General features: G+C 41.7%; 1 protein-coding gene and 1 pseudogene across 1 annotated transcript in view; both read right to left on the bottom strand.

Annotated features, from left to right (window-relative positions):
- The window catches only part of KCNH8 (potassium voltage-gated channel subfamily H member 8), a 482250-nt gene that overhangs the window by 379571 nt on the left and 77820 nt on the right, over positions 1-24859 (bottom strand). The gene's annotated exons all lie outside the window — the stretch shown is intronic.
- LOC123333975 lies at positions 14009-23714 on the bottom strand (annotated as a pseudogene).

Here is a 24859-nt window from a genome sequence, read left to right as displayed (position 1 = left end):
CAGGCTTCAGCAGTATGTGAACCATGAACTTCCTGATGTTCAAGCTGGTTTTAGAAAAGGCAGAGGAACCAGAGATCAAATTGCCAACATCCGCTGGATCATGGAAAAAGCAAGAGAGTTCCAGAAAAACATCTATTTCTGCTTTATTGACTATGCCAAAGCCTTTGACTGTGTGGATCACAATAAACTATGGAAAATTCTGAAAGAGATGGGAATACCAGAGCACCTGATCTGCCTCTTGAGAAATTTGTATGCAGGTCAGGAAACAACAGTTAGAACTGGACATGGAACAACAGACTGGTTCCAAATAGGAAAAAGAGTACATCAAGGCTATATATTGTCACCCTGTTTATTTAACTTATATGCAGAGTACATCATGAGAAACGCTGGACTGGAAGAAACACAAGCTGGAATCAAAACTGCCGGGAGAAATATCAATAACTTCAGATATGCAGATGACACCACCCTTATGGCAGAAAGTGAAGAGGAACCAAAAAGCCTCTTGATGAAAGTGAAAGTGGAGAGTGAAAAAGTTGGCTTTAAGCTCAACATTCAGAAAACGAAGATCATGGCATCCGGTCCCATCACTTCATGGGAAATAGATGGGGAAACAGTGGAAACAGTGTCAGACTTTATTTTTCTGGGCTCCAAAATCACTACAGATGGTGACTGCAGCCATGAAATTAAAAGATGCTTACTCCTTGGAAGGAAAGTTATGACCAACCTAGATAGCATATTGAAAAGCAGAGACATTACTTTGCCAACAAAGGTTCGTCTAGTCAAGGCTATGGTTTTTCCTGTGGTCATGTATGGATGTGAGAGTTGGACTGTGAAGAAGGCTGAGTGCCGAAGAATTGATGCTTTTGAACTGTGGTGTTGGAGAAGACTCTTGAGAGTCCCTTGGACTGCAAGGAGATCCAACCAGTCCATTCTGAAGATCAGCCCTGGGATTTCTTTGGAAGGAATGATGCTAAAGCTGAAATTCCAATACTTTGGCCACCTGATGCGAAGACTTGACTCATTGGAAAGGACTCTGATGCTGGGAGGGATTGGGGGCAAGAGGAGAAGGGGACGACAGAGGATGAGATGGCTGGATGGCATCACTGACTCGATGGATGTGAGCCTGCGTGAACTCTGGGAGTTGGTGATGGACAGGGAGGCCTGGGGTGCTGCGATTCATGGAGTCACAAAGAGGCGGACACGACTGAGCGTCTGATCTGATCTGATATATATATATCCTTTATTTTTTAATTGCAGGATAATTGTTTTACAATGTGTTGGTTTCTGCTATACACCAATGTGAACCAGCCGCAATTATACAAACATCCCCTCCCTTTTGAGCCTCCTTCTGCCCCAGTCCTCTAGGTCATCACACAGCACCAGGCTGGGCTCCCTGGGTTATAAGCAACTTCTCACCAGCTATCTACTTCACACACGACAGTGTATATATATGTGTATATACATCATGTATATGTATCGATGCTACTTTCTCCATTCATCCCACTCTCCTTCCTCCATTGTGTCCACAAGTCGGTGAAGGAGGTATTTTTCTGCCCCTGCAAGTCTCAAAAGACTGAGTAAAAATGACTTTGCCCAAAGCAGGCCTGTGGTTGTGTTTCTTGAGTAAGGAAAGGATGGAAAAAATACCTCTGCAGTCCAAAACTGTTGAAGATCTGTTGTTTCTTGGTCTCTTGCTTTAACCATGAGTTCCTCCGAGTGACAAATTTACTTCCTCTTTTCCCACCTCCCAATCATCAAAAACAGGATTCTAGCACCAATTGGGAAAAGAGATTTCTCCCTGGCACTATGACCGCACAAGCAAAACGGGAAGAAGCCCACCTTCCCTATGAAGACTCCTCTGAATTCGTTGGAGCCCACGGAGCTCTCCCACCTTAGATACCTTCTACGTGTGTGCGAGTCTCTGGAGGGTTCAGCACTGAGTGGTTCTCTTATTGATCTGCATATGGTTCTTGAAAACTTCTGAAAATAAAGATTACAATTTCTACTTATGTGTAGCTTGTGGACCTCAGTAGCAGCATTAGTGAAGACAAGCATGCAGGTCAGATTGGCTTGACTGACAATCACACATCACTTTTTTCAGTCTTTCAAGTTGAAAACATACATCCAGATAGAGTTTAACTACAAAGAGAGAATGAATTTATTCTTTGGTAGCATCCAACAGTTTTTGACCCAATAATTCACAATATTTTGCTTTATACTGCAAATGCACAATAGGAATAAAAATAATGACATGTGAGTCACTAACTGTGAATGCTCTTGAGAGTAAATACAAAGAGTAAAGTATTCCCTTATGAGTAAAAACGTAATATAGAGCTTTTCAAGCTGGGCAACTTTTGCACCATTCCTTTCTCACTGCATTAACAAGAGGAGTAAATGACTAATTTTGTTAAACTGTGATTGAATTTAGAGAAATTAATTTCTGTAGCATTTAGCATTTAACTCTCAACTTGTGGAATAAAAAGATAAATAGGCACAGGCTATACATGCTAGAGTTTTATTAAATTCATCTGTAACTATTTTCTTATCTTAAAAAAATCTTAGTAGAATTGCCAGTTGATATTAAATACGTTGAATATCCTGAACTACCTGTAAAAGAAAATAATTTTGAAATTCATATCAATTACATTTAAATATTATGCAAGACAACTTTCCCTCCTCTTTGGCATCCAGAATGCATTAAGGTGGTGATGAGTATTAGATCTACTTTTTATATTTTTGGAGACAGCTATTCACAGCATTGTAGGCACAACTTGGCATATTTCAGAACATACAAATGATCATTTATAAATTAAATGAGTCGATTTACACATTGGACTTGTTTTGCCACTGGCATAATTCAGCTATTTGTGCATATTAGCATGAAAAGGAACAAAAAAATACATCCCTGCAATGCCTACTTCTGAAAGTATCAAAAATACTTCATAGACATCAACAGATTCATTTACAGCACTATGAAGTAGTTAAGGGAGAAGCATTAATAATCTCTATTTTCTTAGACATGATATTTGGTATAATTCTCCAGCCAACAATCATTGTAAGAGTCCAGGCACAGAGACCTGCTTCTATTAATATATTCTCAATAAAGGTTCTTTATTCATTATAAATCAGTGTAATTTACTTGTTTGTTCTTTCACTCATCTCACAATCATTTTTTGAGCAGCCAGCCGTCCAGTTTGCAGGGAAGAACAGCACTGTCTGCACTTACGTCTTATGTGTTTCTGCCCCACTAAGCGCCAGGCAGGCCGGCTTCTCACTCGTACTCGAGCCTTGGTGCAGCACTGCCACTAAGACGGCTCCCTTCCTGACAAGTTCCTTTGGCAGATGCGCTATAACACCTCACGAGCTCATCTCTCACCCCTGACCATTCCTCGTCTTTGATCGTTTCTCTCCTGATTTCTATTCCTCTATTTCTGTACGTTCTCAAAGGTTCCGTTGTCAACTGCCTTGCTATGTGTCTATACAACTCCATCCTTGCATTAGCTAACCTCAAACGCTCCCTTGAAGACCAACTTCTTCATGGAGTTTCAGGTTTGCACATTCATTTGTCTGCCAGACCAATCAGCGTGGAGGTAATTCAGGCATCTTGAATTCCCACCTCAAAAAACCAACCTACTGGGCATATATCGGGGAAAAAAAAACAATTCCCAAAGATATATGCACCCCAATGTTCACAACACCACTGTTTACAATAGCCAAGACATGGAGGCTATCTAAATGTCCACAGAGGAATGGATAAAGATGTGGTGTGATAACAATGGAATATTACTCAGCCACAAAAAGGAACAAATTGTGCCATTTGCAGCAACATGAATGGACCTAGAGTCATACAGAGAGAAGCATAAGTGAGAAAGAGAAAAACAAACAAGGTATATTAATGCAAATACATGGAATCTAAAAAAATAGATGGACCTATTTGCAAAGCAGAAATAGAGAAATAGACATAGAGAACAAATGTATGGTCACCAAAAGGGGAAAGGGGAAGTGGATGAACTGGGATTGACCTATATGCACTACTCTGCATAAAACAGGTAAGTGATGAGAACTGGCTGCACAGCACAGGGAACTCTCCTCAGTGCTTCCTCCTGCCTGCGTTTCCCATGATGCACTCTGCGTATGAGTTAAATGACCAGGGTGAGAATACACAGGCTTGACGTGCTCCTTTCCCGATTTGGAACCAGTCTGTTGTTCCATGTCCAGTTCTAAGTGTTGCTTCCTGACCTGCATACAGATTTCTCAGGAGGCAGGTAAACTGGTCTGGTATTCCCTTCTCTTAAAGAATTTTCCATGGTTTCTTGTAATCCACCCAGTCAAAGGCTTTGGTGTAGTCAATAAAGGAAAAGTAGCTGTTTTTCTGAAACTCTCTTGTTTTTTCAATGATCCAACAGATGTTGGCAATGTGATTCCTTCTCCTACATGGTTAATTTTCATGCATTCTTAAAGACCCTCCCCAGAAGTCTTTCCGGACACTGTCACCCCCTCCCCAGCTCTCAGGCCAGGGTCATATGAGATGCCCCTTCTCTGTCTTCCCAGAGCATGAGCAGGGTGAGTTTCAAATTATGACTATAGTTATTACACCCTCTTTGTTCATGTTCAAGGATGTTGTTTTACCAGATTTCTCTGTACTCTTGTGCCCATGTCATAAGTAATCAATAAAAATTTGTTTAAATGAGGATTTCCCTGGAGGTCCAGTGGTTAAGACTCTGTGCTTCCAACACAATGGACTTGGGTTCAATCCATGACTGGGGAACTAAGATATCATATGCATGGCTGTTGAGGTCTTTTAATGGACTGGAACCTGGTGGTCCAGAGTCGACGATAAGAAAGTAAAAGAGAGAGAAAGAGGCTGAAATTTTTTGGTTTATGCATAAAACCAATAAAGTCCTTGACACGGGGCTTGCACTGTTTCACGTAGGCACAGGGCGCCCTCTCACAAGGGTCATGCAAGCCCGGGCAAGAAAGTGAGCTCAGTGGGCTTCTGCGCTCCAAAGAATTAGTCTGAGAGACAGAGAGAAAGAGAGACAAAAAGAAAGAAAGACACAGGGGCCTAGGCTCTGATGGAACAAGGGTGTTTTATTTAACATCGTGTGGGTCTATATACTGTCTTACAAGGTAGCTTTGTTCAGCAAAGATAAAGATCAAAAGTCCAGACTTACAAATTATCAAGGAAACATAAGGCAATCCATATCAAAGAGAGAGGGTTGTAAATAATCACTTTTACCGTATGGTTCATAAAAAGGAAGAGGGTCATAAATAGTTACTTATCACCGTATGGAAAAACTAACGAAGGAAGTGCATGCATTTCTCAGCCCTGGGAGTGCTTTGCCACTCCTCTTAATTTCTGAATATTCAGGAATAAGGAACAGGGGATTCATGACAGATCCAAAACAGCACACAGGAAGCCTCCTGTTAAATGCTTCCTGACACATGGCCAATAAATAAATAAAACAATTGCTGCTGCTGCTGCTAAGTTGCTTCAGTCGTGTCTGACTCTGTATGATCCCAGAGGTGGCAGCCCACCAGGCTCCTCCATTCCTGGGATTCTCCAGGCAAGAACACTGGAGTGGGTTGCCATTTCCTTTTCCGATGCATGAAAGTGAAAAGTGAAAGTGAAGATGCCCGGTGGTATCTGACTCTTAGCGACCCCAAGGACTGCAGCCTACCAGGCTCCTCCATCCATGGGATTTTCCAGGCAAGAGTACTGGAGTAGGGTGCCATTGCCTTCTCCAAACAATTGCTAGATACTTTAAAAATTTGTTTAAATGAAATAGAAAAGTTAAGTGCAGATTATATTTACCCAAGGATGAGCATTTTACTAGCATAAAGTGTAACAATTAAGATATTAAATATCTAAGTTCTCAGAAAATAACTCATCTCTTTCCAAGGTATTAGCATATAAGCAGAAATCTCCTAGCCACACTGAAATATATCTACTCAATTTGAATCCCTGCATTAGACTGAAAGCTTAAGATCAGGGTCAGGTTTTTTTAAATTCTTTGCCAAGGAAATGTGTCAAAAGTATGCACCCATTAACTATTAGTTGAACATATGAGTAACTGAGTGGTGGGTAGGGGGATGGGCAGAGAGAAGAGTGGATGGATAGATCAAATGCCATCTTCTCTTGATCTCTCTTTTGATCTCTTTAGGCCATCTACGTATTCATAGAGCTAGGAAACACAGTATCGCATTACTTGTTCTACTTGTATACATATTATATAGTTGTCCTCCATTTTGACAAGCCTTAAGAAGACCAAGTGCAAAGAATTCGGAGCATTTCAATGAACATTTCATTATGTTTGACGTTCATTAAAGCAACTTGATTGCATTTATAATTCCTGAAGTGAAGACCTCTCCCAATTCCCCACTGACAGTTGCGTATGACTCTCCTACCCAATACCAATTCGTCCTCTCAAGCAGTTAAAAATGTTTTTATTAAATATTTTAAAAATTATTTTACCCAAATTATGAATTTTAAAAGGAAAGAAAACCTGACAATCACTTGTGTTATAATACAGGATTATTTTTTTAATCCTCTTTAGAATGCTTTATTTGTAGAATAGGGTGCCATAGCTTAAAACTATAAATTTACAATTTCAAGACAACTGGTACTTGACATCTTTGAAGGCATCTGTCCAGCCACCTCTAAAACTGTCCCAGTTTAGAGAGAGGTGGTCTCCACAGCCATGGTAGCTGGTGGAATTCTATTTCCAAGGCAAACGCTAATGACAAAGAAGAGACACAGAACAGAGAATAGCAGCCTCAAGTAGAATCAAGTTCCTGGAACGCCCTCTCCTCCCTGCTTTTATCTGGTCAATTTCCATATATCCTTTAGACATGAGCAAGAAGCCATATAATTTATCATGCAAATCAGAGTATATTTAACAGTCCATGGGAGCAATAAAAATAACTAAATTATTTAATTTTTACACTATCTAATTAACTATGGACAGCTATGTTTTAATATACTGGTGAGGTGGACTTCCCTGATGGTCAGTGGATGAGTCCGCCTGCCAGTGCAGGGGATAAGGGTCGGATCCTTGGTCTGGGAGGATTTCATACGCTGTGGAGCAACTCAGCCCGTGCACCACAACTATTGAGATCCCACTCGAGGGCCCAAGAGCCTCAGCAACTGAAGCCCATGAGCCCGAGTCTCTGCTCTGCAACAAGAGGGGCCATAGCCGTGAGAAGTCCATGCAGTGCGGCAAAGAGCAGCCCCTACTCACTGCACCTAGAGAAAGCCCACACACAGCCACAAAGACCCGTGGCAGCCAAGAATAAATAAATCAATCATGAAGACAAAAAAACAATATACTGGTGAAGCATTAAATAGCATTAAACATTCAGTAACAATTTTCAAAATAAAATTTAAAAAAAAATAAAAATAACACATTTCTCGTGCAGTACAGGACACCAAAATACTTCATTTCCAGATTTTGATAGCTGTACTGATTTTATCAGAGACTATTTTTGATTGTAGAAAATATACACTGAAGTAGTTAGGAATTTTTTTAAAGCCTTGTAAAGCTCTATAAAATTTTACCGAGAGAAATACATTTAGAAACAACATAAGCAGAAAACTATTTATGCACATTTAGTAACGTTAATCAGATTCTAATTCATAGTATTATTTGGAAAATGCAGTTTTCTATATGGTTCTATTTTTTTTTTCTGTAAAATTACCTGCAGACATCTTCCAAAATGCAGTTTATAAATAATACATAAAAATTACGGACAGTTCAGTTGGCTCTTTTTTTGTTACACCATAATTTTATTTATTGAAGTATATTTGATTTACAGTGTTGTACCAATCTCTGCTGTATAGCAAAGTTACTCTGTTTTACAGATATATATATACATTCATTTTTTAAAATATTCTTTTCCATTATGGTTTATCTCAAGAGTTTGGATATAGCTTCATGTGCTATACAGTATGGAGAAGGCAATGGCACCCCACTCCAGTACTCTTGCCTGGAAAATCCCATGGACGGAGGAGCCTGGTGGGCTACAGTCCATGGGGTCGCTATGAGTTGGACACGACTGAGCGACTTCACTTTCACTTTTCATTTTCCTGCATTGGAGAAGGAAATGGCAACCCACTCCAGTGTTCTTGCCTGGAGAATCCCAGGGACGGGGGAGCCTGGTGGGCTGCCGTCTATGGGGTCGCACAGTCAAACACGACTGAGGCGACTTAGCAGCAGCAGCTATACAGTAGGGCCTTGTTGTCTGCCCACTCTAAATGTAGTATTAATAGTTTGTATCAGTTCACTTCAGTTCAGTCGCTCAGTCATGTCTGACTCTTTGTGATCCCATGAATCGCAGCACGCCAGGCCTCCCTGTCCATCACCAATTCCCGGAGTTCACTCAGACTCACGTCCATCAAGTCAGTGATGCCATCCAGCCATCTCATCCTCTGTCATCCCCTTCTCCTCCTGCCCCCAATCCCTCCCAGCATCAGAGTCTTTGCCAATGAGTCAACTCTTCGCATGAGGTGGCCAAAGTACTGGAGTTTCAGCTTTAGCATCATTCCTTCCAAAGAAATCCCAGGGCTGATCTCCTTCAGAATGGACTGGTTGGATCTCCTTGCAGTCCAAGGGACTCTCAAGAGTCTTCTCCAACACCACAGTTCAAAAGCATCAGTTCTTCGGCGCTTAGCCTTCTTCACAGTCCAACTCTCACATCCATACATGACCACAGGGAAAGCTATAGCCTTGACTAGATGGACCTTTGTTGGCAAAGTAATGTCTCTGCTTCTGAATCTACCAACCCCAAGTCCCCAGTCCAGCGCTCTCCCTGCCCCTCTCCCTGCTTGGCAGCTGTGCATCTGATGTGTATGTCTGTGATTCTGTGATTCTGCTTCTGCTTTGCAAACGGGTTCACTTGTGTCATATTTAAGGCATCACATCTAAGTGACATCATGTGGTTCTTGTCTTTCTCTTCCAGACTTACTTTACTCAGTATGATGCTCTCTGGCTGTATCCATGTTGCTGCAGATGGTATTAAATCATTCTTTTTTTGTGGCTGAGTAATATTCCACTGTATACATGCATCACATCTTTTTTATCCATTCATCTGTCTATTGACATTAGGGCTTCCCTGGTGGCCCAGCTGGTAAAGAATCCACCTGCAATGCGGGAGACCTGGGTTCAATCCCTGGGTTGGGAAGATCCCCTGGAGAAGAGAAAGGCTACCCACTCCAGTGTTCTGGCCGGGAGAATCCCATGGACTGTATAATCCATGGGGTTGCAAAGAGTTGGACACGACCGAGCGCCTTCCACATGGACATTTAGGTCGTTTCCGTGTGCTGGCCGCTGGGAATAGTGCTGCTGTGAGCCTAAGGGCGCGAGTGTCTTTTTGAATTACAGCTTTGTCCAGGTATATGCCCAGGAGTGGGACTGCTGGGTCATATGGTAATGCTAGTCTTAGTTCTCTGAGAAACCGCCATACTGTTTCTGTCGTCGCTGCATGAACTCACCTTCCCACCAACAGTGTAGAAGCTTCTCCTTTTCTCCACACCTTCTCCAGCAATTTTCATTTAGACTTTTTATGGTGGCCATTCTGACCAGTGTGAGGTAATGTCCGGTTGTATTTTACATCTGCATTTTTATCTAATAATTAGGTACACCACTAAATATTTAAGTGAAAAAATTATCACTGTAAGTGCTAACATACCTGGTAAGCAAAAAGCAAATCATGCTACATGAAGTATATTCTCAATTTTAATATTTTTAAATTGAAACATGTAAATATTCTTATAGCTATTAGGGGTTTATGCCTTCATTTATATAAAATATGTCTTTGCCAGACATTTTTATATAAAACATCAAGTCATATCTATTATGATTCTTTTGAATGTATAGAAAAATATAAGTACTTCAAAAAACATAAATATATTCAATCAAGGAAGACTGCCAAGGAAATAATCTCCCATCAGTTCAGTTCAGTTCAGTCGCTCAGTCATGTTGGACTCTTTGTGACCCCATGAATCACAGCACGCCAGGCCTCCCTGTCCATCACCAACTCCCGGAGTTCACTCAGACTCACGTCCATTGAGTCGGTGATGCCATCCAGCCATCTCATCCTCTGTCGTCCCCTTCTCCTCCTGCCCCCAATCCCTCCCAGCATCAGAGTCTTTTCCAATGAGTCAACTCTTCACATGAGGTGGCCAAAGTACTGGAGTTTCAGTTTTAGCATCATTCCTTCCAAAGAACACCGAGGACTGATCTCTAGAATGGATTGGTTGGATCTCCTTGCAGTCCAAGGGACTCTCAAGAGTCTTCTCCAACACCACACTTCAAAAGCATCAATTCATCGGCACTCAGCTTTCTTCACAGTCCAATTCTCACATCCATACATGACCACAGGAAAAACCATAGCCTTGACTAGATGGACCTTTGTTGGCAAAGTAACGTCTCTGCTTTTGAATATGCTATCTAGGTTGGTTATAACTTTCCTTCCAAGGAGTAATTTCCCAGAATTCAAGATATTTCAAAATGCAATTGCAAAATTCCAAAATTAAGTCTTTTATACCAGCTGAGCTCTGTCATTTGTTTAGTTTTTTTTTTTTTTTTGGATCTAATTCAATATATTCCTATTTGCAAGTATTGTCTGTGATAATTAGTTTGTCCGCTTTTCAAAATATGAATATTTTCACCACTCCATCCTTATGATTACTTTGATTCTAAATTTCTAACTAACTTTGAAGCAAACAGAATTTGAAGAGGACTCCGGTACTTCTTCAGCAAATCTGCATCTTCTGGTGGTCCTCTGGTTAGTCACACATACAGTCTCCATAATGGATTGGAAATATCAACAAACTTTTTGTACAAGTTACATATTTAAAAGAACTGCAAATCTGGTACCTAACATCTCATTAAACAATCATTTCATATTTTCCTCTGTAAAAGGGGCTTAATTCCAAAATAAAAAAGCTTTTCTGAACCATGCCAACAGCTGTAGGCATCCATACATAAACCATACAATAAGTGACAAAAAGACTATAGACTGCTCTCTAGGAATGTGATTAGCCTCCCGGTGTTTTCTGTACACATTTATCAAACCACAAACAAAATTTCCCCATTTCCTGTGTCCTGGCAGCTTTGTGAATCTGTCAGAGAAGGAGTTCGCTGTACCTCGTCTTGAGGTCAGAGAGCTTTCTGTTTTAGCAAGCACAATGCATGCAGGCTTTGAAGAGAAGCTGAAGCTGGAAAGTACTGGGAATAGAGAGGCAGGCTGGTCACTGTCTTTCACATTTAACCAGAAGTTTCACTGCACCTGGTGCTTCATTGCATCTGGGCCTCACAAACACTAGACCAGATTATGGCAGAAGCTACAAGCCGAGCAAAAATCTGTCAAACACAACCCAGCTGATCTTCATAAAATAAATAATAAAATCATGTCCTTAAAAGGTCTGGATAGATGTTAAACTAGAGCGAGTAACAGCACAGCAGGCAGAAGCCAGGACTGCTGTAGGCAGAGCAGGGACGTATGGTCACCCTTCTCAGGAAGCCTGCTCGCACCTGTAACTCAAAAAAGACACTCTTTTCTTTTTACCCAATTATTTTAATTTACTAATTCAGCACAGGATAAATGTTAATGAAATTGATACTGTCAGTTTTTATCTTTAAAATTACTGATGCACCCATCCATCAAACCCTACCGATTGTCCTCCCAGTTCCTTTTGTTTTAGAAAAGAAAGGAATTTTAATGAATTGTTTTCCCAGAAACATAAATTAACATCCAATGGCCTTGTGCAAAAGCAATCAATTTGTTATCCTAAGTAACAATCTAAGTGAAGCATTTAAAGGGAAAATAGAATGGAACCTAGTAAGGAGAAAACTTGTGTTTTGATGTGGGAGAGTTCAGATATCCTGGACTTATTCTGTTTTGTACTGAGAACTAAATAGATGGTATTAGGGGGCATAGCTCTTCAAGGCCCCAGCAGATTGAATTAAGGTGAGTGGCCTAGGAGTGTTGGCATAAAAATTGAGATTTGAACAGGGCATCCACTAAGGACAGACTATGAGGAACTGTGCCAATTGTAGGGGCTGGTGGGATGCTACATCGAAGTCGAAGTGAAGCGTTAAGCGCTGTCCTGCCTGACTCTCTGCGACTCCATGGACTGCAACCCACCAGGCTCCTCTGTCCACGAGGTTTTCCAGGCAAGGATACTGGAGTAGGTTGCCATTTCCTTCTCCAGGGGATCTTCCCGACCCAGGGATCTAAGCAGATCTCCTGCACTGCAGGCAGATTCTTTACCAGCCTAGCTACAAGTGTTAAAAACCTTTACCTCCCTGTCACTTACTACAATCCTTTAACACTGCTAATTTTCTTATCTGCAAAACAAACATGCTAATATCCTCAGGGGAGAGAATTTAAGATTAAATAACACAATGGAACATAATTGGCCCTTAAACAATATTTGTGGAATTTAAAATTTTGAAAATTAATTAGATGGAAACAAAGAACTGGAGAGGAATTAAATGCATTGTAATAAAAATATTGTTACCAGTATGTGGGTATGTAATATATATTTTTAAGAGAATAATTGCTAATTATATTATATTTTTGCTTACATTCTTAAAGCTAGTCGAGACACCTATTTTCTGTATGCGTGTTAGTCCTACCCCTTGCAACCCCATGGACTGTAGCCCGCCAGGCTCCTCTGTCCAAGGAATTCTCCAGGTAGGAATACTGGAGTGGGTTGCCATTCCCTCCTCCAAGGGACCTTCCCCACCCAGGGATCAAACCCTGGTCTCCTGCATCGCAGGCAGATTCTTTACCATTTGAGCTACAGGGAAGTCCTATTGTGTGTAACCTAAGGGTAAAAAAGTTGACTAAACAACACAACTTTAGGGAAACAATTTCAACAATGAAATTTCAATGTGCAAGTTAATGGTTTGGGAAAGTAGCTTTCAGAGTTGTTTATTGTTTTTAACTAATAGGGCAACTACTGTTTGTTTTTTGTTTTGTTTTCTCCCAATTAAGGACTCGTGTATTTTGAGGGGGAAAAAAAAACACATCCCAAACATGAGTCTGTTCACAAAAATAACGCACAGTATCAACTTTAGAGAACAAATCTTAAGTCTGTTACACTGCTTATTTTTCTAGAGGATGCATCTGAAAAAACACATTGTTCCATCTGTGCTGAGCAAGCCCACACAGCTCTGTTAGGTGGGGTTGACACACACACCTCTAACTCAAAGCCACTCTGAGGTGCTAATCAACTAAGAAGATCATCTTTGTAGTCAGGGAAGCAACTACGGAACTACTGTATAAATGGAAAGAACTGCACTCCCTGCATAACAGGAGATTATTTTGGAGACGGTTGATAGAAACCATATTATCCTCTTTACTGTTATGTCTTAAAGAGGCATCAAAATTCAAAGCAAAAATCACCGGTTAAGACTTAATGTAACTACACTACTAGGAGTACCGAAGGAAATGGAAATGGGACCGGGCGCAGTGCAGGATGCACTGATAGCCATGGAAGGAAGGAAACGGAAATGGGACCGGGCGCAGGGCAGGATGCACCGATGGCCATGGAAGGAAGGAAATGGAAATCGGACCAGGCACAGGGCAGGATGCATTGATGGCCACGGAAGGAAGGAAACGGAAATGGGACCGGGCGCAGGCCAGGATGCACCGATGGCCATGGAAGGAAGGAAATGGAAATGGGACCAGGTGCAGGGCAGGATGCACTGATAGCCACGGGAGGAAGGAAATGGAAATGGGACCAGGCGCAGGCCAGGATGCACTGATAGCCACGGGAGGAAGGAAATGGAAATGGGACCAGGCGCAGGGCAGGATACACCGATGGCCACGGAAGGACTAGGATGGGGAGAACAGTGAGTGTGTTCTGAAAGTGCTCGGGGAGAGGATCTGGTGAAAATGTTGGTCCTAGACAAGCGCCTAGTAAAGAAAAATGGGACAAGGTTTCCAAACCCCACCATGTACCCAAGAGTGACTCTCGCCACTAACGCTGTCTCCGTGGTCATTCTCCACTTTCTGGCCTCCTCCCATCATCCGTGGTCGCCTCCAGCGGCCGCGGCTCTGTCATCATCACCATCACCGCCCAGGGGTCCCCCCTCTCTGCAGAGTCATCTTCAGACTCCATCTTCACATGAGTCTCATCTCTCTTCTACTGCTCTGCTACCCTTCTGACACTTCATCCTTCATCTCTGCTCCTTGCTTGCTCTGTTCCTTTTCAGTTTTTTCTAGGCTTTCCAGCAGGGAATCCACTTTTTGTTTCATCTGGGTCAACTCCAACTTAAGGGTCTGATGCTCATCTCCTTTCTACTTTCCAGACTTAGGAGAAGATCCCCACCAAATGCTCTTAGAATCAAAGCAGCTGTTGCCCCTTTGTGAGGTGATTCTTGATGCACGCTGGCGTTCTGAGGGCACTACAGCGAGAAGAATAGGAAGAGAAGAAACTGTGCAAGATAACTGCACCTCCTGTCACTATAAGGCTCATGAAAGTCACAGTCCAAGTCAAAAGAGGAGCTGCATCTCCACTGCATGTTACTTCACACCGGCTTTTCCTGGGTTCACTTCTGGCTCTGTGGCCAGATTAGAATCTAAAACCAGCCATCATCCTGCCATCCTCTCCTGCCAGAGCAGCACGGGCACTTCTCTCATTAACACAGTGACCGAAGGCAAGGCCCTTATGAACAGAGAAGCCCACAGTTTAGCCATATTTTGAGAAGACTGTCTCCACATCAGATTTCTTGACCACAGGGTACTGAGAATCCCAGTGAATTTACAAGAGCTCACGGAACAGGGTCCACTGTTTTGTGGGTCTTGTGGGTTACACTGCTGGCCGTTGTCTTTCATGGCAAGGTGCCTCACAAAGCTGGAAAATGTAGCTGAAGGTCAAAACAGAACTCACTGTAAAGTTGCCATGGTGCCCACCAAGTTGCATCATTATGTTAAAAATGTCTTTAAAATCAGTTTTGGAATGGGAATGTGTGGATTCTGGAAGGGTGGGGAAGGGAGCTTAAATATCAAAGCTGAGTCCCAGTGAGTAGGGATGGGGCTTGCCCTGCTGCCCACAAGCAAGTTCTACTAACTTACATATTTCAAGCGACTTGTAACCAGGAGCGGGGAAGGAGAAGAGATTCAACTCTGAATCTCCTGCTCCCGGGTTCTACATGGAAAAGTCAACTGCTGCTCGAGATCTACAACACAGGTGAAACTGCTCAGTCTTTGCCTCTTCACAAAATGCCAAACTACTGTTTCCACAGAGTAACATCACATACATGCTGTGCTGTGCTTAGTCGCTCAGTCGTGTGCGACTCTGCAACCCCATGAACCGTAGCCCACCAGGCTCCTCTGTCCACGGGATTCTCCAGGCAAGAACACTGGAGTGGCTTGCCATGCCCTCTTCCAGGGGATCTTTCCAACGCAGGGATCAAACCCACGTCTCCAGTATTGCAGATAGATTTACCGTCTGAGCCACCAGGGAAGCCCCAAAATACTGGAGTGGGTAGCCTATCCCTTCTCCAGGGGATCTTCCCAACCCAGGAATTGAACCCAGGTCTCCTGCATTGCAGGCCGATTCTTTAGCAGCTGAACCACAAGGGAAGCCCAACATTAGTACATACTGCAGGGTTAAATCAAACCTATAAAAATAACTAGTTGATAAAGATGAAGCTGAAGTGATATTACTTTAAAAGCCTAAAAACAGTAAGTGAAACTGAAAAGGATCACTAGCTAAGTATAACACGGATTATACCTCGCCATTTACTCATTCTTCCAGAAAGGAAATGAAGTGGGAAACTCAGCAGTCTGTGTAATAAAAATGTGTAACTTTCCTGGGGTGCCAGATTGTTTACATTTTCAGTAAATTTTAAGACAGACACAATTTTTTTCAGAATATAAGATTTTAGTAAAGTTTATTCATTAAATAGGTCATTATTAATTATTCCCAAGTCATCTTTAGAAATAAGTATCTAAAAAATAAAAGCCTAAAAGTTATTTGTGCTTAATATATGATCTGGATATAATTTTGAACCACATTTATCAAATTCTCAAGATGGTCTTTTCTGTCAGGCTGATCCTTGGGGCTTAATCTTATTTTCTACTTTTATTTATTTCACTCATCTTTTTGTTTAGTTTTTATTTTAATATGGAAACTGATTTAATATTATTTTATTGAAGTATAGTTGATTTATAATGTTGTGCTAATTTCTGCTGAAGAGCAAAGTGACTCAGTTTTATATATATATACATTTTTAATAGATATTCTTTTTTATTATTGTTTATCACAGGAGATTAGATAGTTCCCTGTGCTATGCTATGACTCTGTTGCTTACCCATTCTATATGTAATAGTCTGTATCTAGTAACCCCAAATTCCGAGTCCATCCCTCCCCTCCTCTGATCCCCCTAGGCAACCACGAATGAGTCTGCGGAACTAATTTTATTTTTAATCAGTTACTTGTATCTTTGAAAGAGATTTCAAATTAGTTTCTGGAAAAATGTAAGGAATAATTTGATAACTAGCTGTTAAAAAAATAAGAAGGCTTAGTAATGCATTGAACAAGATATTATATTCCTCAGTTCCACAATAAAAATATATACTAAAGTATTCATGTGAGAGTTTATAGTAAAATAGTTTTTTACGAGATCCTACTCTGAACATCTTCATTGTTAATTGTGGCTCTAGATCATGAAATCAGCCCTGAATGTTCACTGGAGGGACTGATGCTTAAGCTGAGGCTCCAGTACTTTGGCCACCTGATGCAAACAGCCAATTCATTGGAAAAAACCTTGATGCTGAGAAAGAGTGAAGGCAGAAGGAGAAGACAGTGACAGAGGATGAGATGGCTGGATGGCATCACGGATTCAGTGGTCATTAACTTGGGCAGATTCCGGGAGATAGTGAGGGACAGGGAGGTCTGGCATGCTGCAGTCCATGAGGTCACAAAGAGCTGGACATGACGAGCGACTGAACAACAACACTCATGAAATTAGCTGAATAAAACCAAGTTCATCAGAATAGACAGGACTACTCGTTTTTTTAAAAATTAATTAATATATCGATTGATTGGTTGACTTTTGGCTGTGCTGGGTCTTTGTTGCTGCATGGGCTTTCCCCCGGTTGCCGTGAGCAGCGGCTCCTCTCTAGCAGTGCTCCGGCTTCTCACGGCAGTGACTTCCGTCACTGTGAAGCGTGGCTGGCGGGCCCCCTAGTTGTGGCCGTGGATTCAGCAGTAGTGGGCCCTGGGCGGTAGAGCACAGGCCCGATACTTGTGGGGTGTGGGCTCAGCTGCTCTGCAGCATGTGGTATCCTCCCAGATCAGGGCTTGAGCTTATGTATCCTGCATTGGCAGCCACCAGGGAAGCCTGACTACTCACTTTTTAAATAGAAACAGTATTATTACATCACACAGTACTTTGCCTTATCACCACATCTGCTGTTTGTCAATAAGACTCTCACTGACTTGCATATTTTACTGAATACAGCCTTTCTTATGAGGATAAGAGACAGTTCCTGATAGTTAGAAACTTTCAGCATTTACTGTTGAGACTTTCAAATACATATATAGGTATTTATGAACATAATTTTTAAATTTTATGTATGTTTATAAATACATAATATATATGTGAACTGTTTCCAGAAACTAATGACTTAGGCACACTTCTGCATGAATCGTATGAATAACAATTTTTATCCAGCAGCTACAAGAACTTTTAACATTGCAAGCTGAGAATACATATTTACAAATTTGAGGGTGTATTCTTTTGTTAGATGATTGAAAAGTTTGCCTCTTAGGCTGCAGTATCCTTTGTTTCTTATCATGATTTATGCAATATTAGTGAATTGCTTCTGTAATGAAGGTTTGTTTGTGCACTGACATTTGTAGAACTTACTGTTCTAAAACCACCCTGTCAGATGAATAAAGAGAGGGTAGAATTTAGCTCAGTTCAACACATAACATGATTTATTTCACCCTGATTAGTGATGAACAATTATTAGACTTAATACATTAGCAGGACGACGCAAGACAACGCATGCAGGAACACGCAGCATGGTGGAAGTTAAAATTTGAGAGGGGAATGAAGCCAGCTTTCAAAATGTCAAGCTTTCCCTTCCCCCAGCATTTCCTAGTTTATGACTTTCTGCCATAAACACGAGGCCAATAATAGAAATATCAGTAATAGGAATAGGAAATCAATAATAGGCAAATGTTGATCAGCCAGCGAGTCTTCATTACGTGATTACATGATCATCTGCCACCAGCCACTGCTTTGAGGCTCTGGTGCCTCTGCAATAGGGAAGAACAAATCTGATTCCATATTGGATCTATTTATTTTACTTTAACCTCTGTATTCTATTGCATTTGCTACAAGTTAAGAATGTTGCCTATCACCTGAAATACACAGAATAGCCCATTATCAAGGGCTATTCTCAAAGATATGAATAGCACATTTCCATTCATATAGAGATAAAAAGTTGTGTAACAGAAAATAACCATTGTCTTGTTGGAGTTTTACAGTAACATCATGAACAGACCTACGCGGACAGCTGTAAGAACTTCTGTTTGCAACAACTCCTGCCCTTTGAGTATAAAGGAAGCCTAAATTCTAACTCAGGCAAGATGGTCCTTCAGGATGCTACATTCTTGGTCTGCTGGCTTTCCAAATACAGTCACTGTTCCTTGCCCCAACACATCCCTCGGTTCACTGGCCTGGCGTGGGGCGAGCAGTTACAGGCTTGGTAACGACTTAGGGCTCTTCCAAGTAGTGGCCTTGCTGGGGACCCCTCTCATCCTGTCTCTCTCTCTTCTATATTTTCTGAAACATTCCTCATTTCTGCAGACCCCTCGTTCTTAATGATTCAGCTAATTTATCTTGAAAACTACTTGGGATTCTACATACTTCTTGGGACTCTACATTCTAAGAGCTACCTTAAAACACAAACATGGTGTATTTCCCTGTTAAGAATACAATGAAAACGCCATTGGAGGGTGGGGATTAGCACTGGTTGCTCTTAGTGCTCGGGACACTGTGTTGAGGGGTCACTAGCACAGTGTGCTCATACGATGCTTCTTTACTTCTGTAATATTAAAATTAAGCATAATTTAGAATCACGATACTTTATAAATCTTCTTGATCATTTATTATAGAGATTCAGATCTCCACACATTCTCTATTGGCCACAGGAAAAGGTCTAAGCTATTTTTATGGCAATAGTGAGTGAGTGAAGTCGCTCAGTTGTGTCCGACTCTATGGCCCCATGGACTGTGGCCTACCAGGCTCCTCCATCCACGGAATTTTCCAGGCAAGAGTACTGGGTTGCCATTTTCTTCTCCAGGGGATCTCCCCGACCCAGGGCAATGGAGCCCTATTACTTCTCCAGCTTTATTTGTGCCATAGTCAAGACTTATCCTCTTGCAGTTCCGTAGGCTACCATGTTGGTCTGGCCTCTACAGATCTGCCTACTTGCTAGAACACTCCCATACCTTTACCTTCCAAGGCCTTCTATTTCCAGTTGACTCAAGAATCACCTCCTTGAAACCAATTCTGTCCCTGCCTTTGCTTCCCACTGTCTCCTGCGCTTACACATACCCTGCTGAGATGGGCTGGGGCCTGGGCCCTCTGCTGCAGCGCTTGTGTATAGACGAACATTTCCCGGAGCAACAGAATACAAACACACTGTAAGGGACTAAAGTAACTGTGCACATGTGCAGCTGGGACACGTTATGGACAAGATACAAAAAGACTGAAAAAACTCAATCGACACTTCATGATTTTCATGAAGTGCGGGAGCAAAAGCAGGGTGTTGGGAATAAGAGCAGGGTCCTGTGCCTGCCTCCTGTGCTCAGCACCACCTAAGGGGCAGGCAGATCACCTGAGCCCCCGCCCCCCCAGCCCAACCCCTGGACACACCCCTACGCTCATCCCTTGTAAGGGACTAGCTCGTCTCCCCCTCAGGAAGCAAGAAAGGGAAACTTTACGGCAGAAAGGGCCCCAATAAAGCCTTGCCTGAATTTCTCGTCTGGCCTCTTACAACATTCTGATGATTCAGTTCAGTTCAGTTGCTCAGTCGTGTCCGACTCTTTGCGACCTCATGAATTGTAGCACACCAGGCTTCCCTGTCCATCACCAATTCCTGAAGTTCACTCAAACTCACGTCCATCGAGTTGGTGATGCCATCCAGCCATCTCATCCTCTGCCGTCCCCTTTTCCTGCTACCCCCAATTCCTCCCAGCATCAGAGTCTTTTCCAATGAGTCAACTCTTTGCATGAGGTGGCCAAAGTACTGGAGTTTCAGCTTTAGCATCATTCCTTCCAAAGAACTCCCAGGGCTGATCTCCTTCAGAATGGACTGGCTGGATCTCCTTGCAGTCCAAGGGACTCTCAAGAGTCTTCTCCAACACCACACTTCAAAAGCATCAATTCTTCAGCACTCAGCTTTCTTCACAGTCCAACTCTCACATTCATACATGACCACTGGAAAAACCATAGCCTTGACTAGATGGACCTTTATTTCAAAGTAATGTCTCTGCTTTTTAATATGCTGTCTAGGTTGGTCATAACTTTGCTTCCAAGGAATAAGCGTCTTTTAATTTCATGGCTGCAGTCACCATCTGCAGTGATTTTGGAGCCCCAAAAAATAAAGTCTGACACTGTTTCCACTGTTTCCCCATCTATTTGCCATGAAGTGATGGGACCAGATGCCATGATCTTCGTTTTCTGAATGTTGAGCTTAAAGCCAACTTTTTCACTCTCCTCTTTCACTGAATGGGAAAGGCCAAGAACCCTGGTCAGTAACACTTTATACAGTGTGGAAATAAGACTTCATGTTCATGTACTTACTAATTTTCCTATACTGGATGCTAAGTGCTTTAAAGACTGGAAGGGTTACTTGTTCGCTCTGAATCTCTATGATTGATCTCTATGTCTGGCACATGGTGAATACTGAAAAGACATTTTTTTATTAGAAATGAATAAAAAGCTGTCACCTGTTTGTAATTACTGAATTAACTGCTGATTCAATAACTTTTCCAGTACCTTGCTGCATGGTGTCTAAACGCTGCTTTTGACATATAAAACCCTATTCAAAAACCTTCGACCGTTTCCCCTATACCAAGCATCAAATTTGTGACAAGCACTATAAAAAAGTTTCTGAAAAACATTTTTTTTCTCAAATAATTTTAAATTCCACCCAGAAAATAGGTCAAGAATGAGTAAAGCAGTAATAATGTCAATAATAATCTTAAAGTTTTATACAACACTTATTTTGGACCAAAAGTATTCATATAAGCATTCAGTATATACTAGCACAGGTAATCGTCACAATAATCTAATTAGGACATCTCATTATCCTCTTAGACGTGAAGAAACCAAACTACTGAGAAGTTATATGGCTTTCCTAAGGTTGCAGAAGGAGGAAGCGGCAGAGCTGAAATATGGAGTCAGGCAGCCTCACTCTAAAGCCTATATTCTTACCTACTGCCCCATATTGCCTCTAAAATCATGATTTGTAAATGCTCGCATGCCTCTAAACAACAGCAACACTGACTGTCAATGGCTGGACAGACACACGCTCTTAATACAACTTCAGAGGAGAGGACAATGACTCCGTGACAGACAGACCCAGGAAATCTTCACGGAAGAAGTGAACTTTGACTGGAAGTGACTTTTCAGGATTTACTGGATTTCGGGGAAGGTCTCACAACAGAGGAGACAAAGATGAGTAAATACGAGGCACGCTGCCTGTAAGATAACATTGGAGGATACGTGGGCGAGATGACGCTGTTAGTCGCTAAGTTGTGTCTGACTCTGCAACCCCGTGGACGGCAGCACGGCCAGGCCCTCCTGTCCTTCACTGTCTCCCAGAGCTTGCTGAAATTCAAGTCCACTGAGGCGCTGATACTGTCTAACCATCTCATCATCCTCCATGGTCCCCTTCTCCTTTTACTTTCAGTGTTTCCCATTATCAGGGTTTTTTTTTTTTTTTTTTTTTCTTCCCAGTGGGTCAGTTCTTAGAATGAGGAGGATTAAATTCCAAAGTCCATAGCTCAAAATATTCTAACTGACCTAGAAGCCATTGAGAGAAATGGCCAAAGAGAAAGGAATAAAGCAGCGTTTCAGAATAGTAATCGTCAGTAGTTTGTAAAGCAAAATAAAGGACAAAGATGCTGGAAGGAGGAAGCTCATGAAAACACTAAATTTACAGGGGCAGAAGTGATAAGATGCTTGTTTTACTTGTCCCTTCTTTCTTGTAAAAAGACTGTTGAATTTGAAGTTGGAAAATCTGGTCTTAAATTTTACCCCTGCCACTCATTAGCACTAGGGGCCAAAAGTTTCCTAGTTCATAAACTGAGATTGTTAAAGGATCACTATTTTACAAGATAAAATCTGTTATGCGAATTTACAGTATGCAGGTGTCCAAGACAATATTTAATTTATTAATTGATGAGACAGTCAGATGCTAAAACTAGCTCAAAGAACCACAGACAAAAGCAGCAAAAAATGCTAAAATAAACTTAAAAATAGAATAAAAACCTGGCTTCTTCAACAGTGGGCAAAGGAAGCAAATTTCACCTCACCAGGAAATAATGTATTTGTACATCTGTAGACAAGAATCATTTGCATTGCTATTAGTGACCTACAGCTTACAGAGTTGTAGATGGCTCAAAGACAATTATCTGAAAATTATCAGATAACCAGGAGGGATGTATTTCTTAAGTTTTCCTAGTTTTCCACTGAAGAAATTCAGTATTTTTTTTTTTTTTTAATTTCAAAGTCTTCCACTGTGTCCATTTGATGACATTGGCATGATCATTAACTGAGAATATCAGTGATAACTGGACCAGAACAGGAATCCAAAATTCCTAACACATGGAATTAGGTAGTCCTTTCCCTCTCCTCATGACTTAAATAGTACCTAATCATTTTCTCAATATACATGTGAGCTGGAAAATTCAGGAAAGAAACAGAGCTTGTATTCATGAGGTTTAGGCGTTTGCAAGTATACTGCTTCTGCAGGTAGAGGAAGATGACAGCTAAAGAAAGGACTGACTTGGGGTCTCCTGGGGGAGAATCTGGCACAAGAAAAGAAAAGTCAGCATGGCCCAATAAGCCAAATCTGCAACGGTGTCTTTTGCTTTGAGTCAGATTGCATTGTTGCAAAAATAAATAAATAAATAAACTAACTTGAGCTAAATATTTTTTTAAAGCAAATGAACATTCTCTAACTTTCTATCTTTCTAACATTTGCTAGAACAATATCAGGTGTGGCAGAATCTTCAAGAAAGCAAGGGAATATGGGAGCTGGAGGCCCAAGGAGGCAGTTATAAGACTGGTGCCTCTGCAAAGGAATCACCACTGCTCTAAACCACTGGCGCCAATACTGAACCTTGTTACAGTCATCATGGGCTCCCCTGGTGGCTCAGATGGCAAAGAATCTGCCTGCAGTGCAGGAGACCTGGGTTCGATCCCTGGGTCAGGAAGATCCCCTGTAGAAGGGAAAGGCTGCCCAGTCCAGTATCCTTGCCTGGAGAATTCCATGGACAGAGACATCTAATGGGCTACAGTCCATGGGGTCGCAGAGGGTTGGACACGACTGAGTGACTAACACTTTCATACTCATCACGGTTCCTAACTCACTCTTCTGTCCTGGATGTCTTGCTCCAAAATCAGGGTCTCAGACTCCAATGTCTGATTGGCTAAGCTTGGGTCACATGCCATGCTCTGGCTCCTGGGGAATTATCAGGCAGATGGAATATCTCTCCCTTTCACTTTTGTAGTGCAAGGTAAAACATTGCATCATACCCATATGATGAACTGTACTAATACAAAGAAGGTAACAGAGGCTTCACTGTCAAACGACAGAGCAAATGTCCAAAGAGAGGGTCTCTGATGGGGATGGAGAATAGATGAGATATGAGCCCACCTCTCAAGCATCTGCTTTGTCAGCTCCAATGGGCCTTGAAGAAGAGCCCTATGGGAGTCAAGGGGGGAAAAGCCTATACAGCCAGAGCCAAGAAGTTCTGCCACGGGATTCCTTCTGAAAAGGCAGAATATGGTGGGAAAGGCTTCCCTTCACAACCAGATGAAGAGGGAACACACTGAGCCTTGGAACTGCAGGAGGTCAGGCAGCAGCTCCTAAGTGGGTGCCAGGGTAGGTGATGAAAGCAGAGAAAAGGCGTGGGGGTGACTCCAGCTGGCAAGAGAGGATTCAAGTGTTCCCACAGCTGGTGAGGCTCAGGGAAAACATTTGATTATAGAAATGACCAGTATTTTGCCTGAAAACACATCATGTCATTAATTTTACCATCACTTTCAGTTATGATGGCTTTCCTCATAATGCTTTCTACCCTGAAATGACCTTCTACTCTTTTTTTACCTTTTTTAAGTAACTGGTCAATCCCACCTCTTAACAAAGCATTTCCTGACCTAAACCAACCCATACTGCTTTCTTCCTTATCCAAATTAGTAAAGCTCTTTCCAGGCAATTTAATACTTTAAATCAAACACTGTCTATGACCTTCCCTAACTGTTTCCAATGCATAATGTTGGCCTCTTCAACCAATGCATGGGAGCCCTGTAAAGAGACTGGACTGTCAGATTTTGGAATTCTCTGTATCTAATAGTTGCTTAACAAACAGGGCTTTAACCTGCAAAATGTGTTGGAATAAACTAGTCTGGGTTAAGTCTGTCACACATTGATTATGGGATAAATATTTTATTCAACTGCCGATCCTTACTCCCTCATTAATAAAAAAAGGGACAAAGATGATGAAGATAAAAATACCACCACCAAGACCTAGCTCAATGTGTTATCATGAACTAATAAAAATACAGCAAACTGCTTTCAAACGTTAAACCCTAGC

The sequence above is a fragment of the Bubalus bubalis genome, chromosome 1, assembly GCF_019923935.1.
Source record: "Bubalus bubalis isolate 160015118507 breed Murrah chromosome 1, NDDB_SH_1, whole genome shotgun sequence".
In the NCBI taxonomy this organism is placed as follows: Eukaryota; Metazoa; Chordata; class Mammalia; order Artiodactyla; family Bovidae; genus Bubalus; species Bubalus bubalis.
The sequence above is the reverse complement of the archived record's forward strand: the minus strand, read 5'-3'. Positions and strand labels throughout refer to the sequence as shown.